General features: G+C 47.0%; 1 protein-coding gene and 1 long non-coding RNA gene across 50 annotated transcripts in view; one reads left to right on the forward strand and one right to left on the reverse strand.

Moving 5' to 3' along the window:
• Positions 1–17,092, reverse strand: part of LOC138919734 (ral guanine nucleotide dissociation stimulator-like) — a 175,753-nt gene that overhangs the window by 31,585 nt on the left and 127,076 nt on the right. For all 49 annotated transcript variants that reach the window (XM_070245992.1, XM_070245982.1, XM_070245986.1 and 46 more), the window contains 2 exons: positions 7,696–7,851; positions 6,323–6,448 (listed from right to left, as the gene is read on the reverse strand). The gene's annotated coding sequence lies outside the window, so the exon portion shown is untranslated. The remainder of the gene's footprint in view (positions 1–6,322; positions 6,449–7,695; positions 7,852–17,092) is intronic.
• LOC138919735 (uncharacterized) lies at positions 9,095–15,401 on the forward strand. The gene is made up of 4 exons (XR_011430194.1): positions 9,095–9,323; positions 10,067–10,112; positions 10,709–10,769; positions 11,048–15,401. It is a non-coding gene; the product is annotated as an uncharacterized lncRNA (long non-coding RNA).

Consider the following 17,092-nt stretch of genomic DNA (forward strand, 5'->3'; position numbering starts at 1 on the left):
AGCAAACTTGGCCTTTCTTCCATAGCTGCTTTGTGAACACTCTCTCCACCCATGCACAAGGGCGGCATGAGAGGTTGCCGGTATGCTGTAAGAGCACTGTGGAAAGCGAGTTTTTCTTAACTTCCAAAGAGTGGTTGGTTAAAATCCTATTGTCTCTCTCCTCCTAAGCATGTGGAAGGACAATCTTTCGTGCCTCGGCCGAATGATTCGGGCGGGACTTGTGTGACCCACCTGCCTTAAATGCTGGAACCAACTGTTGGACACTTCAGAAGCATCATCTGGAAACGGTGGAACCACCCACCGCAGATGTGAGAATCAGGTCCACAACGTGCCAGAAGCACCTGCAGGACACACCAGAACCATCTGACTCTAACGCCAAAATCACCTGCCGGATACACAAGAACCACTTGATGGACGCTCCAGAATCACATGACGGGCATGAAAGAACCATCTCTCAGAGTGCCAGAACCATGTGCTGGAAATGCCGGAACCACATCACTGACAGACATGAACCACCTGCTGGACACGCCTGAACCACCTGCTTCACTCGCCGGAACCACCTTCTGGACAAGCCAAAATCACCTGCCGGATAACCTGGAACCAGGCCCCTTAGAAACCGGAAAAAGCCAACAGACATGCCAGAAGCACCTGCCGCACACCTGGAACCACCATACAGACATGCCTGAATGACCCGCCATACACACCAGAAGCACCCACCAGACACGCCAGAACCACCTGGAACCACCCGCCGGACACACTGGAACCATGACACTGACACGCCAGAACCACCTTGCAGACATGCCAGAAGCACCCAAAGGACATGCTGGAACCATCTTCTGAACGTACCAGAACCACATGCCAGACACACAGGAACCACCTGTCACACACTTCGCAACCACCTGTTGGATATGCCGAGACCATGTGCCAGATACACTGAAACCACCTCCCGAATACGGCAGAACCAGGTGCTGGCCATGCCACAAACACCTGCCAGACAAGCCGGAACCACCAGCCTAACACGCCAGCACAACCTGCCGGACATGCCAAAATCACCTGCTGGATAAACCGGAACCAGGTCCTGGATACGCCAGAACCAATTTCCAGAAACGGCCAGAGCAACCTGCCAGACAGCCTGGAATCCCCCGCCAGGCATGCGGAAACCAACTGTCAAACACGCCAGAACCAACACCTGGACACACTGAATGCACCAACCACACACGAAGGAATCAGGTTCCGGACACATGGTAGCCACCAGTCGGACATGCCGGAACCACCTTCAGAACATACTGGAACCATATGCCAGACACACAGGAACTACCTGCCAGACACCACAGAACCAATGGTCAGATACGATGGAACCAGGCGCCCAGTACGCTGAAGCCACCTGCTGAACACGCCCAAACACTGTGCTGGACATGCCAGATCCATATGATGGATACATCAGAAACAGGTCCAGCACAGGCCAGAACCAGGTTCCAGAAACAGCTGAAACAGCGGCTGGACACACCTGAACCACCTGTTAGACCAGCCTGAACCACTAGATGGAGAATCCTGAAGCACATGCCAGGCACACTGTAACCAGATGCCCGACACACCAGAACCACCTTCTGGACACGTCTGAACCACCTACAAGTCTTGTGAGAACCACCTGCCGGATACACCAGATACAGGTGTTGCACACACCGAAACCAGGTGATGGACATGACTGACCACCTGCAAGACATGCCAGAACCAGACATGCCAGATGGGGAAGAGGTGATTTTGGGGGAGAGGAGCTTTGTAGATTTCTCACTTGGGCACTTACCTGTTTTGTTCTCCATCCAGGTTTTTCTGGGAGCAAGTTCTTGAGAAACCTATAATGAAAAGTATGAGCTATCTACATAGGGAGAACTCAGACTTCGTTCAGCAATTCCCTGGGTGTCTGGAGACTCGATAGAATACTTTTTTCTTTTTCCATTGCCAACACCCATGCCCATTCAGGCCTATGTGAGTTTTTACAATGCTCCTCCAACTGGTCTCCAAGCCTCCAGCGTGCCTCATTTCTCTTCATCGTAGAGGACAATAGCAGATCAATGTTTCTGAGGCATGGCTCCACCAGTGCCCTCTCTGATGCGGAAACCTTCCTCTCACTGCCTACCTGATAGACTCCAACTCTCTGCCTTAGCACTCAAGGGCCCCTCCGCCTTTCATGTATCCCACAGTCCTGCCAAACCGAACAGTACCCACTACCCAAAAACACACATTGCATTCTTCTCTTTTACCTCTGCCTGATCAGATGATGGACTTGAAACAAAGCCATCATTTGCTAGTTAAGTGACTTTTGCACAGGTCATTTCACCTCCCTGACCCTCAGTTTCTGCATATATAAGTGATGAATATTAAGATTCACCTCATATTGTTCTTATAAAGAATTAAAATTGACTTAGAGAGCATATGCAAAAACAGTTGGCTCCCTGCCTGACATGCTGCAGTCACCAATAATTATTCGGATCTAAATATTGGCTCATGCCATGCCCTGCTTCTTTTCCTATTAAAACCTTATCCTTCAAAAATCGGTGTGTACCCTTTCTTGAAAACCAGCCCAAGGTGTAAACTGAAGTTCATTTTCCTAAGCTGCTCAGTAACATTTATAACGCAAAGTCTAATGCATTAGATCAGTTTTTTTGTTTAAGCAAAAGAAGCTAACTCTGGCTAACTTCAGTTTTCTTATTAAAGAAATTGACTAGAAGGACTTACGGTAACTCACATAACTGAAGGGAATTTTTGAAAAAATCAACAAACAAAAAGCAAAAATAAGCTTTGGAAGACACAATAGAGCACAGCGTATAGTTATTATTACTGCCGTTCACCAAATAGTGTCGGCTCTTCTCTGGCACACAGAAGGGATGTATCTTCTTGGCCCCTTAAAGTCAAATGTGACTTTGTGAGCCTTTGGCAAATGAAACTTGAGCAAAAATGAGGCTGTCTCTTCCAGACAAACCTTTGGCAAACAGTAGGAGTGTGTTTTTCCTGCCTGGCAGTTGTGCAAGAAGTTGGATCGAGCATCTTTTAGCTGCCATCTACTCAATCCTCCAGACTGAGCAAGGATAATACACAGCCAGCCCCTGATGACATGGAGCATGTTCGAGAAATAAACCTTGGTCATTTTTAGCTGAGACTTAGGAGTTTGTTGTGAATACAGCACAACATGGACTATCTGACTGATGAAAACATATGTAGGGGAGGAAGACATTTCCTCTTCCCAAGTGTGGGTTCGTCTGGCTGGAGAACGAATTAAATTCACATGAGACAGAAAAGCAAGAGAAAATTAAACAAAGCTTTATGAGGAACCGTGGCCCGGTGCCTTTCTTCCCAAAGGAAGAAAGGGCACCAAAGAAGTGGGGTGCACATAGTGGTTATATACCGCCAAATGGGGTGTTTCACATGTGATTGAAATGTCCCTCCCACAATAGTCACAAGATTGCCCTGTCGGCACTTGATGGACACAGCAGGTAGTGGGTCTGCTATCTCAGTGGGCATGGCAGGACTCAAGTCGATTGTCTGGAGCTGGGCGGTCACAGGTGAGCTCAGCAATCAGTTCCTAGCCTAAGGAAAGATGCTTAATCCTTAAGAAATGCCAACGTTGGGAGGGGGAGGAAAGTCAGTTACAGGAGGTTACCAGACTAGCACAATAAAATGCAGATTTAAGTCCTTGCCTTTGGTATTGATTAAGAGTTTTTAGAGAGAAGGTCATCTCCTTTCTTCTTCCTGGTACAGAGAGGGAGGCAACTTTTACAGATAGAGATTTACCTTACAAATGTAAATGTGCCCTAACAAAGGGCAAGTTCCATTCCTCCTTCCCTGTCCCAGTTTATCAAAAGCAATCAGCCTCAAATAATCCTGATGCCAAAGAGACATATCTTGGGGTGGCCATTTCCAGGTCCCCACACATACATATTACCGATTTCCTGTGCTGTTGACCAAAATGACTTCAGTGAGCCAATATTAGAATTCCTTTTCACAAAGGTGGATAAGTGACAGATTAGAAGTCTACACTGTCCCAGGAGTGTAGACAGATACCATGCTTATATCTAGCAAAAATATTTCCTCATTTTGTCCTTTACCTGTCAATAAAAAAGTATATCTATAGAAATCTGGAGGTAAAGCTCCAGACAAAACCAACATGGTGACAAGGAGGAACATTACATACTTGTAAAAGGAGCGACAGATGAGAAAATAATATTAATGGCTGGCAACTTATAGAACCTTGCATTGAAAGGGATCTCATATGGAACTCAGGAAATATTTATAGCTGAAAGCACTACATGACAAAATCTGGTGGATGGAATTAAACAATACTTAGAAGAAAGATACCTTCAACATACGTATCTAAAAAGAAAAATTAGAAACCAATGAGCTGCTTGTTCAAGAAGCTAGACAAAGAGCAAGACAGTAAAGTCAGGAAGAAAGGAAATGAGAAAGAGAAATGCCAAACCTTTGTTTCTATTTATTTGCTCTTTATTTATTGCTATGGACTGAATTCTCTCTCCCCACCATTCATATATGGAAGCCCTGACCCCCCTTGTGACCATGTCCAGACACAAGGTCTTTAGGAAGTAATTATGGTGAAAATGAAGTCATAATGGTGGAACCTAAATCAGATAGGACTGTGGCCTCATCAGAAGTGGAAGAGATCTCTCTGTTTCTTCACACGCATACACACACCCCGCCATCTGAGGACTCAGTGAGAAGGGGACCTTATGCAAGCTGAGGAGAGAGCCCTCGCCAGAACCTGACCATGCTGGCATCCTGCTCTCAGGCTTCCAGCCCCCAGAATGGTGAGAAAATAAATTTCTGTTGTTTAAGTCACCCACGCTATGGCATTTTGTTATGGGAACCCAAGCTAAGATGCTTATCTTTCACAGTTTGTTCCTGGGTTCTGGTACCAATTCCAATGTGTGTGGGGTTGGGGGTCAGGGGAGTCCCCCACAGCAACAAGCAATTCTTGGGACACCAGCTGGGTGTCCTACAATTCAACTCGATTCTGACACTATGTACCCAGAGACAGCATCACATCCCACAGGTTAAGGGTTCAGCCCCACAAGACTGCCCCCACTGCGGGTGCCAAGAGCAAGTCTAGGCTGTCACCTATGCTTCTGAGCAACTGGCTGTCAGTAAGAGGTTCTCAAGACTCTCTACTCCGGTTCGACGAATTTGCTAGGGCGGCTCACAGAACTCAGAGAAACCTCTTACTTACTAGATTACCTGTTTATTAGAAAAGGATATGACTCGGGAATAGCTCGATGGAACAGACGCACAGGGCAAGGCATGGGGAAAGGGCAGTGAGCTTCCACGCCCTCTCCAGGTAACCACTCTCCCAGAACCTGCACATGGTCACCAACCTGGATGCTCTTGGAAATCTGTCCTTTTGGGTTTTTATGCATAAGCCGTTTATTTATTCTCTTACCCTCGGCTGCTGTTTTTCCTTCCCCATTTATAGCCCAAAGCCAATCAAAGAAGGACATGTGCAGTGTGATGCTGTTCCTGTACATTTTTTAAGTGCATAACAATGTAAGAATTTGTTAACGGAGACATACACATGTATGTCTTGACTATGCATAAAAATGTAATCTTTTGTTAATGGAGCCATGCACATGGATATTCTTGGAATCATAAAGAATGTAATTAATTTTAGGATATTGATACCTATGATGAGGGAGGGAGGAGAACGGGATGGAAATGTTAATTTTAGGTGTGACAGCAACATTTTGCTTCTTAAAAACAGAGATATCGTTGTGGGCTGAATCATGTCCCTGAAAATTCATATGTTGAAGTCCTAACTCCAGGACCTCAAAATAGGGCTGTATTTGGAGAGAGGGCCTCTAAAGAGGTAATTAAGGTAAAGTGAGGTCACATGGGTAGGCTCCAATCCAATGTGACTGATACTCACATAAGAAGAGAAGATTAGAACTCAGACACACACAGAGGGAAGACCGTGTGAGGACACAGGGAGAAGCGGCCGGGGAGAGAGGCCTCAGAAGAGACTATACCGGCCAATGCCTTGATCTTGAACTTCAGCCTCCAGAACCGTGAGAAAATAAATTTCTATTGTTTAAGCCACCCTACGTGTGGTATTTTGTCATGGCAGCCCCAGCAAATGAATGCAACATCGGAAGCAAATAGGGCAGAATTGAACGTCTGTTCTTTCTGGGTATTGGGGCCGGAGATAGAGGTCATACTATGTACTCTTCTGCATATTTGAAATATTTCCATAATAGTTAAGAAAATAACAAGCAGATCCCGAAAAAGAATAACCAGAGAGTAGAAATTTATGTGTGATTACCTTACAGGCCAAGGTGGGTTTCGCGTTGGGCAGGTGGTTCTCTTCCACAGGGTGTGTCAGTCACCCATGAATTCCCGTCTCTTGGCTCTGCCATTCCTGATGCCTGTATCGTCGTCTGCAACCAATCTGCACAAGGAGAAAGAAGGAACACGGAGAAGACACACATGCTTTCAAAAGTTCCAACCTGGAAATGGCACACACCACTTCCACTCCCATTGCATTGGCTGAAACATAGTCACACGCCACACCTCACTGCAAGTTGCTGCGTGACTGCCTTCCTGGGCACCCAGGACAAGGATGTGGACAAGCAGCCAGTAGTCCCACCCACAATGTCATCAGGTTGACCCTGGTCTTCATGCTGCTGCTCAGTCTACAGCGTGTCTGCCAGGTCTATGGTTAGGGTTTAGATATTTTACAAAGGCGCGGGGTTGGGGGTCATGGTTTGGGACTTCAAAGAGGAGGAAGCCAATTCACAAGGAGACAGAAAACCAAATGTTTGCTGGGCCATCTCTAAACAAATGAGAGAGAACTTGTGTAAAATGGGCCCGGCTAGGTACCTTCTTCTCTACCACATCTAGAGTTCCCTACGTTGACAGCTCCTTCCTGGAACAGGCCTTCTGTCTTAAATTCTTTTAGGCAGTTAGGGGCGAGGCCAAAGTTTCTTTTATATATAAATTTTATGTGTATATATGTAATTTATAGAACTAAATAAATGAATTTAAATATAGATACAATGGATTATATATTCTATTATATATCACTATTAATATATATTATATATATATAGATAATCTCCTTGGTTCTCCAGAGAACCCTGACAAATACAGGAGGAGTTAATATTCTTTTATCGATGGCATTTACATTTAATCACTTGAAATTCTTAGTTACGACATTGTTATGGCTTGCAAGGAAGTGTCCTTTTCAGTGTTTCATTTAGAGGCCTCAAGATACCAATGTTAAAAAGTTTCCCATTTTATTTGTTTGGTTTGATAGGCTTTTTCCAATTGAGTGCACAGATAAACCAATTTAGGAATTTCAAAGGAGCCCCATTTAGGCCAGTGAAGCCTTAAATCACCCTGAGTAATCTGAGCCCAGTGGGACAAAAATCTACATGTAGAAGGTCTGTATTCTTTAAAGACAAAACCAGCAGGAGTCCCAGAGTGGGGCTGTTCTTTGGTGGTCCTCTTAGAAAATGGATTTCTCATTTGTATGAACTTACCAAAGGATCAAAGGCCCAAAAAAGGAGTGAAAGAAACAGAAGTTTCTGACAAAGCTGACAACGGAAGGATGGCCAGAACCAGTATCAAAGGACGCCTACAGAAAGAGTCTGGACCTCTACCAAAAATGGGAGGTCCAGGCCCAGGAGGACTTACCACCAGGAACCAGAGCCACCAGGAGGAGACAGCAGAGCACAAAAGATTCTTTGCAGGCACCTTGCTTGTGTCTGTGAAGTGGCACCAGAATTGAAGGTCAGTAGCTAGGGATCCCACTTCTGTCACCATATAAAGTCAGCAAATAAGAGGCATAAACTGCAAAAGAACCAAAAAGTTTATTTGGGGTCTCAAGAATTGCAATTCAGGAGATGTAGATTCGAGTAGAAGCTCAAATGTGCTCCTAGGAAGACAAAGGAGGCAGGGGTAGATAAAAGGAAAGGACACAGGCTTACAAAGGTCTACAGTGAACAGTTACTGACTGGTTCTGGCATGGGGTGAGCTGACTTGCCAGAACATAGTTGGTCCTAGGCAGACTGTCCCTTCTTGGAATGAGGAAACACTTCAAGATGTGACCTCTGCTGTCAGGTAAAGCTCAAAAGTTCAGTTAACGTCTGGTGGTGGATGTGGTGTACAAGCATAAGCCCCACTTCCTTAATGGCCTCCCAGCTCCATTTTAGAAGCCTTGAAAATGGTATTCCATTTTGTCATTGTCATCCACCACAGTCACGCACCACATAACAATATTAATGATGTTTCGGTCACTGATGGACCACATATATGACAGTGGTCCCATACAGGTAGCACCACATAGCCTAGGTGTGTAGTAGGCTCTACCACTTAGGTTTGTGTAAGTACACTGTGTGATGTTCACACAGCAATGAAATTGCCTAATGATGCATTTCTCTAAACATTTCCCTTTCATTAAGTGAGGTACACCTGTACTGATTTTAGTCTAGTGAATGTTGAATAATGAATTACTCATTTCAGTTATTTGAGTCAGCCCCACTGGCTGAGAATGGTAAAGGCTGACTGAAGCAAAAAACTAAAATTTGTTATTCAACATTCACAAAACCAAATGAGTAAAGAAGAACTTTAAGTTCTATATCAGGGTTCATGTAAGGCAAAAACATTCTAAAGGAAAGATGGATTTGAGGACATATATGATTCTGAGTGTAAATGTCTGGGTACAAGCAAAAATTCCAGGGAGCATTTCAGACTTTCGAGGCAGTGGAATTGGTGAAACCAAAGTCAAGCTCTCCAAACAGTAAAGGGGGCCCAGGTAATATCTGGAGTACAGGTGGAACAGGCAGAAAATTTCATTAATGTAATTGTATGATTTCATGAACGGACAGAGTTGGAAAATAGGATGGCAGGGTAGGGCAGAGGGACCTGGAGGGCCCAGGATGGATGGAGAGATCAGCTGGGCTGGTGGGGGGAAGGGGCCATGGGCACACCCTCTTCATGTCCCCTCCCCCACCCTCTGAAACCCTTTGTGACTCTTCAGTGCTCTGTGATGCAGGCCTGGGATTATAAGCAAGTGCGGACACTCTCAGAGCTCAGTTGCCTCAGGCAGCCTTGCGATTCAGAAAATGGAGTTCAGTCAATGGAATGTTCTCTCATTTCTGAATAGCCATATTGAGTTGTTTTTGAGCATCTGCTCAACATTCTTAGATAGTGACCGCAACCTCACCATCGTGTGTGGGTTGTGGTTGCTTCTTCTGTTCCTGTGCTTCCTGGTGGGGATTCCATCTTTACCAACCTTGTGGAAAACCAAAATCTACCAAAAGGTAAGGATCCCTGGGCAAGCCACCAACAGGGATTTTTTATTGTTGTTTCCATTTCTAGTCCCACATTTTTAAATGAGTTGGTCCAGAGAGACTCCTAAGATGGCAAGTCTGAATAGAGGATAGAACATCATCCTCCTAGGGGAATAGGCCAGGCAGGACTAGGGGTTCAGCTGGGACTGTTTCCCATTTAAAACTCACAGACCATCTGGGTGTGGTGGAGGATTCCCGGATAAAATCCCATCAGTGATTTCACGGCCCTGCATTAGGTTATTTAGAGAGTTTGGGATCTGTGTAGGAGAACACTGTTCCCAACACTGGATCACGAGTCACATTCCCATGACGGGCGTCATTCGACCAAACCGTCCTTTGTATTGGGCAGATCAGGAGAGCAGGGCTGAGCCTCTGAGCAGACACTGGAGTGTGAGCTCTGTCCCAGGATACAGGGGCCTATCTGAGGAAGCACAGATGTGACTGTGGGCCTCAGAGTCTATGCCCTCCTTGAGCAGAGGACTTCTGACTGAGAAGATCAAGTGTAGACTCTAGCCAAAAATCCTCCGAGTTTTTCAAAGAAGGAAAAATTGAAAGTATGTTATCACCTTTAGAAATTCAGAAAGGGAAAGAACACAAAGTGCTAGTAATAAAAATAGAGAGTGACATTAATCTTGGATGAATATCTGAGTTTCCTAGAGAGAGGAGCAAGCCAACTAAGTCCTCACTCCTCATTCTTTTCTTTTTGTTCTCAGCGTCAGGGCAGAGCCAAGAGGAGAAGAAAAGGTGGAACATCAAGTGGTAAGGTTCCACCTATCCCACCTGAGCTCTCCAAGGGTGACCCTTCCTGTCCTCTCCATGAGGTCCCAGGTCCATGGTCTCTGAGGATCAGTCGCTAGATAGAGTCCCTCTCAGAAAATAGAGGCCTCAGAGGAAAGGCTCATGGGAAGGTAGTCAGAACCCGAGACATTTCTCAGATTCCTGCTCTGCCCAGCTCTGGGCATGAAGCAGTGATGGGCCTGGACAATGGGTGTTGCCCAGTGGGTTGCCGTGGGAGATGTCAAGAGTCAGAACTTCTGTCTCCTGACCTTGTGAAACTACGTTGACTTCCTGGATGATCAGACTCCTCTTTGAGGTAACCATTGACCTATGTTCCTCACATGGTGGTTTTGAACATCCCATGGGATAATGTATGTGACAGTACTTTATAAATGAAGCAACAAACACATGTGAACCTTATTAATATTATCATTGACCGTTTGACCACATCTACTGATTCTTGGGGCTTTCAGAGTTAATATCCCGTTAATATCCCAAGGGTCTCCCATAAAGGGACTCCCGTGTAACACCTATGCTTCTACCTTTATTACATGTAATTCACTCTTCTGGTTTCCCAGGTTGGAGAAACTACCAGAGGGAAACAGAGGAGAAAAGGAGGCTAATTTCTATTCTGAAAAGGTGACTAGTCTTTTCTTTCCTGATCCTTCTTTAACATGTTCTCTGCAATTCCAGGGATTCAGTACAGCCTGCAGTAGTCATGGGAGGGGTTTGCCATAGGAACGGGTATGTGAATGAAGGCCTTGGGGTGAGGGCTGCTGAGTGTATGGTGAAGTCATAGATGTGGGGCATTGTGAAGGGGCAGCAGGCTTCAGGTGGCCCCTCCCCTGACAGGCCAGCAGGTCCTCCTTTCCTTGTTCTGGTCCTGGCTACAGTTTTCTACTTCCTGTCTCCCGCAGGCCCCTAGGCCGGCCTCTCGATACCACCCGCATTCGTCAACTATTATGCCCAGACCCCTCCTGTGAGGTGTGTAATAGCACAACTGCTGAGATCAATCGGCTGCTGTTCCTGGAGGACCTGGAAGATGATACTGCCTCTGTGTCCTCTATGGCTTCCACAGCTTCTGGGACTGAGTCATCATTCACTCTGTCCTCTGCCTTCTCAGAAATCCCTCCAGGAGACCTAACACCATCCCCTCCACCTGACCCTTCCCCACCGCCCCCCTCCGTCCTCTCACCTAACCCAATGACACCCTTAGCTGACTTTCTTTCACCCTCACCACCGGGTCACTCTATGCCACCAGAGCCTTTTCCTCCCTTGGAGTCCAAATTCCCAGCAGACCATTCCCCACCCCAACCCCTTGCCCTTCCCCCTCTCCCACCACATGACACCCAGGCAATGGATCCTATTCTCCAACCAGAGGCCACTCTGTCTCTGAATACGATCTTCTCTCTTGACCGCACCCTTTCCCAAGATATTAACCCCTTACCAAATTTGTCCCAGATAATGAATCCCAGTGACTCACTGGCTTGTCATCACGGACCACCAAGCCTGTCTGTCTCACCACCGACAGACCACCCTTTAACTGTGACTCAATCTAAATCGGTTTCCATTTTATTGAAGTCTGTTCCAGAGAACTCATCTCCAGATAGCCCTGGTGGGTTGTCCACTTATGTCCCAACAATCAGAGGCACTGACCATTCAAGCCTGTCAATTTCAGAATTATCCTGGTGGCAAGCTTGTGCCAAAGACTTGTTCTTAGCACCTTCCACCTTGGCACCACGTGATTTTAATCGAGAGTTTCTTGCCCTCCATTCTTCAGAGTCCTCTCTGGAGAGACACCCTACAGCTAACCTTATAGAGCCTGGTAACCTCTCATTTCTCAGCCCTCATGTCCTGTCACTCCTGGAGAGACAAGTCCGAAAGAGGAGTGATTTCCTGATGTGGAAGGAAAAGGAGAAGGAGAAGGGCTCTTTTCCAAAAAAGCTTAGGCCAGGCCACCAACTAGATCCTTCGGGGAAAATGTCAGAGTCAAATGCTGATGAGTGTGACTCAGCATTCTCCCTTCCTTTCTGGAGCAGTGCAGGCAGACCAAAGGAGCTGCACATGCGTGAGCAGCCCCCATATCCTAAAATCTTGGAGGACCATTTACAGGAAAAATGTATGCAGCTCTTCTGGGGTCTCCCATCTCTGCACAGCGAGTCCTTGCCCTCTGCTATCCGTGACTCAAGTGACTGCACCACAATCTTCCTTTTCAATACCATCTCAAATGCCTCCATGAGCCAAGAATCCCCAGTACCTCTCCATCGCCCACCTCCATCCTTGCCTGAGATCCAGCCCCAACCCTTGCCTCAAACCCTGCCCCAATCCCAGCCCCTACCTCTCACTCAGGTCAAGTCCCAGGCCCACCTTAAATCCCCACTCCCAATCCTACCATCTGGTCCTCTACCCCAGATAAGGATCTGTGGAGTGTGTTACCATAGACCCCAGGATGAATCAGAGTCTCTCACCTCATCTGAAATTCAACAACTGGAATGGAAAGTGTTGCAGAAGCAACAGGAAAGTTTGTGGGGTTCCCCCTCTGTAGTCCAAAGATCTCAGGAAGAATTTTGTTCTTCAGCTCCCAACTTTCCTTACCATCAGGCCTCCCAGGCCCATGCCTCCATCTCCACCCTTCCCGTAGAGTTTCCTCTCAGTGATGAGCTGAGGAAGAAACTGGAACATCACCTTCGAAAGAGGCTCATCCAACACCAGTGGGGCCTGCCCCGCAGGATCTGTGAGTGTCTGTCACTGATGATGCCTCCAAGAGATTTCTCAGAGATAGCTAAGTCAGAAAGCAATCGTGGACTCTCACGGATCTCGGTGAACAAAGATCTAAATGTTGGATTGAGCCAATCCAAAAGCTTCCATGAGAGGGGTTCAGAACTGCTTCAGGTAGAGAAGGAGATGGGGAAGGATCAGGGGCATAGCCCAGAGAACGGCCCAAAAGCTCATCTGTTGAGTGACCCAGAGAGCTCTTCAGATAAGGATCCGGCATATGACTCTGAGAAAGACCTAAATAGTCACATGGCAAGTCTGTCAGGGAAAACTTCAAGGGCCTTGGAGGAAAGTCTAGATCAGAAACAACTTGAAAATGTCCTGAAAGCACATTTGAGCAAGAAGTTTGAGGAAATCAGTGAGGCTCGGCTCCCTGGGACTGTGTGCAGTTCATGGCATGCTAGCAAGCAGACATTGCTGCTTTCTGACAAATCCCGCACCCAAATAACACAGAGGAGTTTGCCACCTTCAGTGGGTGGGGAATCCTCCCTGAATACCTTCCAGGAGCTTTGCTTCATTGATTCCAGTGCACAACAGATGATGGAAACCCATATTAAAAGTTTCCGTATGAGGATGGAGTGGGGCCTGCCCTGCAGGGTCCTTGAATCCATACAGGCGTTTAAATTGGAAGATGCTGCATCCCAGTCCTTGCCCTATTTCTACTGGCCCCCCTCAAATAACCCAACTTTGGAAGTCGACTCCAAATCCGAGGGCTTCGAGCCCCATAGAGGAAGCTCTAAATCTGTTCTTCAAGAAAAAGCGGAAACAACAAATTCAGCCCTGGTCCTGGATCGTCTTTGCCCTGCTACTTCACCTATGGGCAGGGAAGGACAAGGGGTGCCGAGACAATCACCCTCTGGTATCAACCAAGAGATTGCAGAGGTTGTTCAGAGGAGTAAGGGTGCCAGGCAGACTCATCTGCCTGTCACATGGGGCATCACAGGCAAAGCGAGTCAGAAATTTACTCAGCTAGGCAACAGATGCCCCCCAGAGCTGCCTGCAAGGCAAGCTGGTGCCAAACATGAGACAAAGGATGAGAGAGTGAGTTCCAGTGATAGAAGAGAAGGGCGACAGGACAAAAAGATGAAGTCGGAACACTTTTCCGTGCACAACACGGCCAGGGACATATTCAGGGCCAAGGAGCTCAACGCTCTGCAGTCAAAAACTGGTAATGTGTTGACAACCAGCAAGCCAGGAAGCTCCCAAATGATACGTGAGAATCACAGTAAAATAGAAATTACTGGGACCATTGAAAGCCCTGCACCAAAAAGACAAGTTCCCCAAGATCCAAAGTCATCGGATCTTAAGGAACATCTGTTTGGGGAATTAAAGTCGAAACTGGAGAAGAGGAATCAGAGCCAGGTCCAAGGCCAACACACTGACAGGTCCCCTGCCTCAGAGAGCTTGACTTACAAGGCCTCAGCGACTCATGCCGACGGTGTCTCCAGTGGGGACATGGGAGCTTCCCAGGTGCTGCGTGTCCATCTGGAGGACAGTGGGATCAGCAGGCAGCAGCGGCAGGAGCCTTGGGTCCCTAAGAAAGACCTAAAGAGGTCCGAGGATAAGAAATTCCCACCAGCTACAATGAGAGTGAGCCCTCCGGGCCCCAACAAAGAAGAGCTTGGTGGAGGGGATGCAGGGTTGGGGACATCCCAACCTACAAGAAAGAGTTTCCCTACTCAGATCACAGCATCAGAGGAGACGCTTGGGAGCAAGTCTTCCCAGACCTCATCACAGAAGGCACAGCCTCCTCCTGAAAGTCTGTTCAGAAAAAAGATGAACCACATTTTTCAATGGCTTCATCCTGGGACAAAAGGCAAAAAGCAAGAACATCCCCAGGAAAAGGGCAACCCCATATCATCTGCACAGAGCAGAGGCCTGGTTAAAGGGAGAGCTACCGTTACTGGGACCACCACGGCTCAGAAGACCAGGACGGTCCCTGGGAAGTTCCCAGTGGAGAAACTGGGGCAGCGGTGTGCAACAGAGGTCACCCGCCCTCAAGAGCCCCTTCCTTCCCTGAGGAAGTTTGTGAAAACTGAGCAGAAGGCAGAAGAGCAGGCCCAGGCAGAGCCCGTCCAGGGGCATCCTTCCAACTACAGGGCTCCCTCCTGTAAAGTGCCAAACACCAAGTCCTGCCACCAAGAAGTTGTCTTTGCTGGCCGGAATTATCCTACATGTTCTAGATGGATCAGAGACCAGAAAGGACACCCTCAGAAAGTCGTGGCATTTAAAGATCAGCTATTGGATCAGAAGCGTCCCTTATCTGTGCCCCGCAGGGAGCATGTGCCCCATCCAAGCTCCAGCTGCAGGCGTCAAGCCGGCCCAGGGGCCTCCAGCTGTTCTCACCACTGCTAAAGGCACTATGTTTAGGGATCCGTCTCTATGTCAACAGAAAACGCTTTTCCAGCGTTTCGAGAGCGGAAAATTTCCCACCGCAAAATAATTCCTTCTTGTGGAGAATATTAATTCTCCCCAATAAATGATTCTCTAATAATAGTGATGTCTTTTCTGTGTCCTGTGTTGGGGGCATGGGTTTCAGGTAACTCAGGGCTTGTGCTTAGGGAAAAGGAGGAGTGAGTTCAGCTCTTACTGATTGCTTCCTCTGGCTTCTGAAAGGTCACCAGTGCTCTGCAGCTCTTGTTGACAAAGAGATATCACGTGCTCCCAAAAGCCCATTTCCTCCCTGATGAAGTTTGAGGAGGTGGGTTCTGCCTCCTGCCTCTTCGCTTAGCCTTAACGAAAGTGTAGAGCAGCCCACACCTTCCGCTCACTGAATGTTTTACATCCTTCAGAGAGTAGGGAAGACAGGTGTTCTCTATCCGAAGAGGGTCAAGAATAGGTATGCAATTCATAAAACAACAATGAAGAAAAAACAGTGGCTTCATCATGATTTAAAGGTCAGTGACCAGAGGACCCCACAGGGGGTGAACCCTAAATGGGATTTGGGGGGTGGGGGAGGGTATTGCTGCAGTGGATCCTGGGCTGGTGGGGGAGGGGCTAGGAACAGCACAGACACACCTTAAGAATCTGTCATGTGAGTCATATTAATGTGTTAGGGAAGAATACTTTAAACTTTACATTGAGGTTTCCCTACTGGAAAGGCACCTGGGGGAAGTGGTTCCCCTCTGTAGGTATTTCTTCAGACTGCCCAATGACATTTTGTTGCAGAGCAAAAGCATCACTCAGCTGCCAGTAGTAACAATGTTGATCAGGTAGCCACCTACCTCCCAGGATAAAATAAAGCTGAGAGTAAGGAAAAGATGACATGGAGTAAGCGAGGAGGGAAGAAAAAATGAAGAGGGGAAAGAAGGACCTTGCTGGTAGAACAAAGCTTTATGCCTCATCATCCATATGGTGACCCTGTCCTGTTTCCTGTTCCCCCCGCCCCCTCCTCAATCTGATCCAGGCATCACCACCTTGAGGCTGATCCAGGCACTGCACAGCACACTGATGCCTTATTCCAAAAAGGCACTGGGCTGTTCTTTGAATACTAAACACTATCTGCAGGGAGGTCATCAGGCATGGCATCCCCCTCTTTGGGAAGGTGATCTTTCTGCCTTCCTTCCATCTATGCTTAATAAGAATATACAAGATCTTGCCCTTAGTGTGTACAGTTCACCTATCGGGATGGAAGTGCCGCCTCTGATATTCACGGCCTTGGTGGAGCCATGGTTGGTCTCCCCCAGAACACCTGCAGCTCATGAACCAGAGGTGAGTCCCAGACTGTGCACCAGGTTACAGATATATGGGGGTCTCACCATGGACTGCACACATACCCACCCTTACAATAGGGGTTTGGAGGAAAGGCAACTCCACTTAGACAGACTGGGACTCAAAAATTGGCTGAGTGTCAACTGGGGCCAAATTCAAAAAGCATTATGATGGTGAGCATTAAATACATTAAGTTGTAGATGTCTAAGTAAAATAAAGATGTTACAAGGGTGGAAAAATAAAATACCAATTTTGTTTTCTAAAAACATGATTTTAAAAATGGAAGGGAGGAGAAAAAGGGAAAAATAGAATAAAATGATTGTTCTATAAGTAATATGAGGGGGTCAAGATATAGGTGACAAACGAAATAAGACTCCAAGTAAGGGAAAGGAATTTGAGGACATTAGAAAAGATACAAGTATAATGGTAACTATTGTAACAAAACCGAACACGCATGTGCGTGCGCGCACACACAC

The sequence above is a fragment of the Equus caballus genome, chromosome 21, assembly GCF_041296265.1.
Source record: "Equus caballus isolate H_3958 breed thoroughbred chromosome 21, TB-T2T, whole genome shotgun sequence".
Taxonomy (NCBI): Eukaryota; Metazoa; Chordata; class Mammalia; order Perissodactyla; family Equidae; genus Equus; species Equus caballus.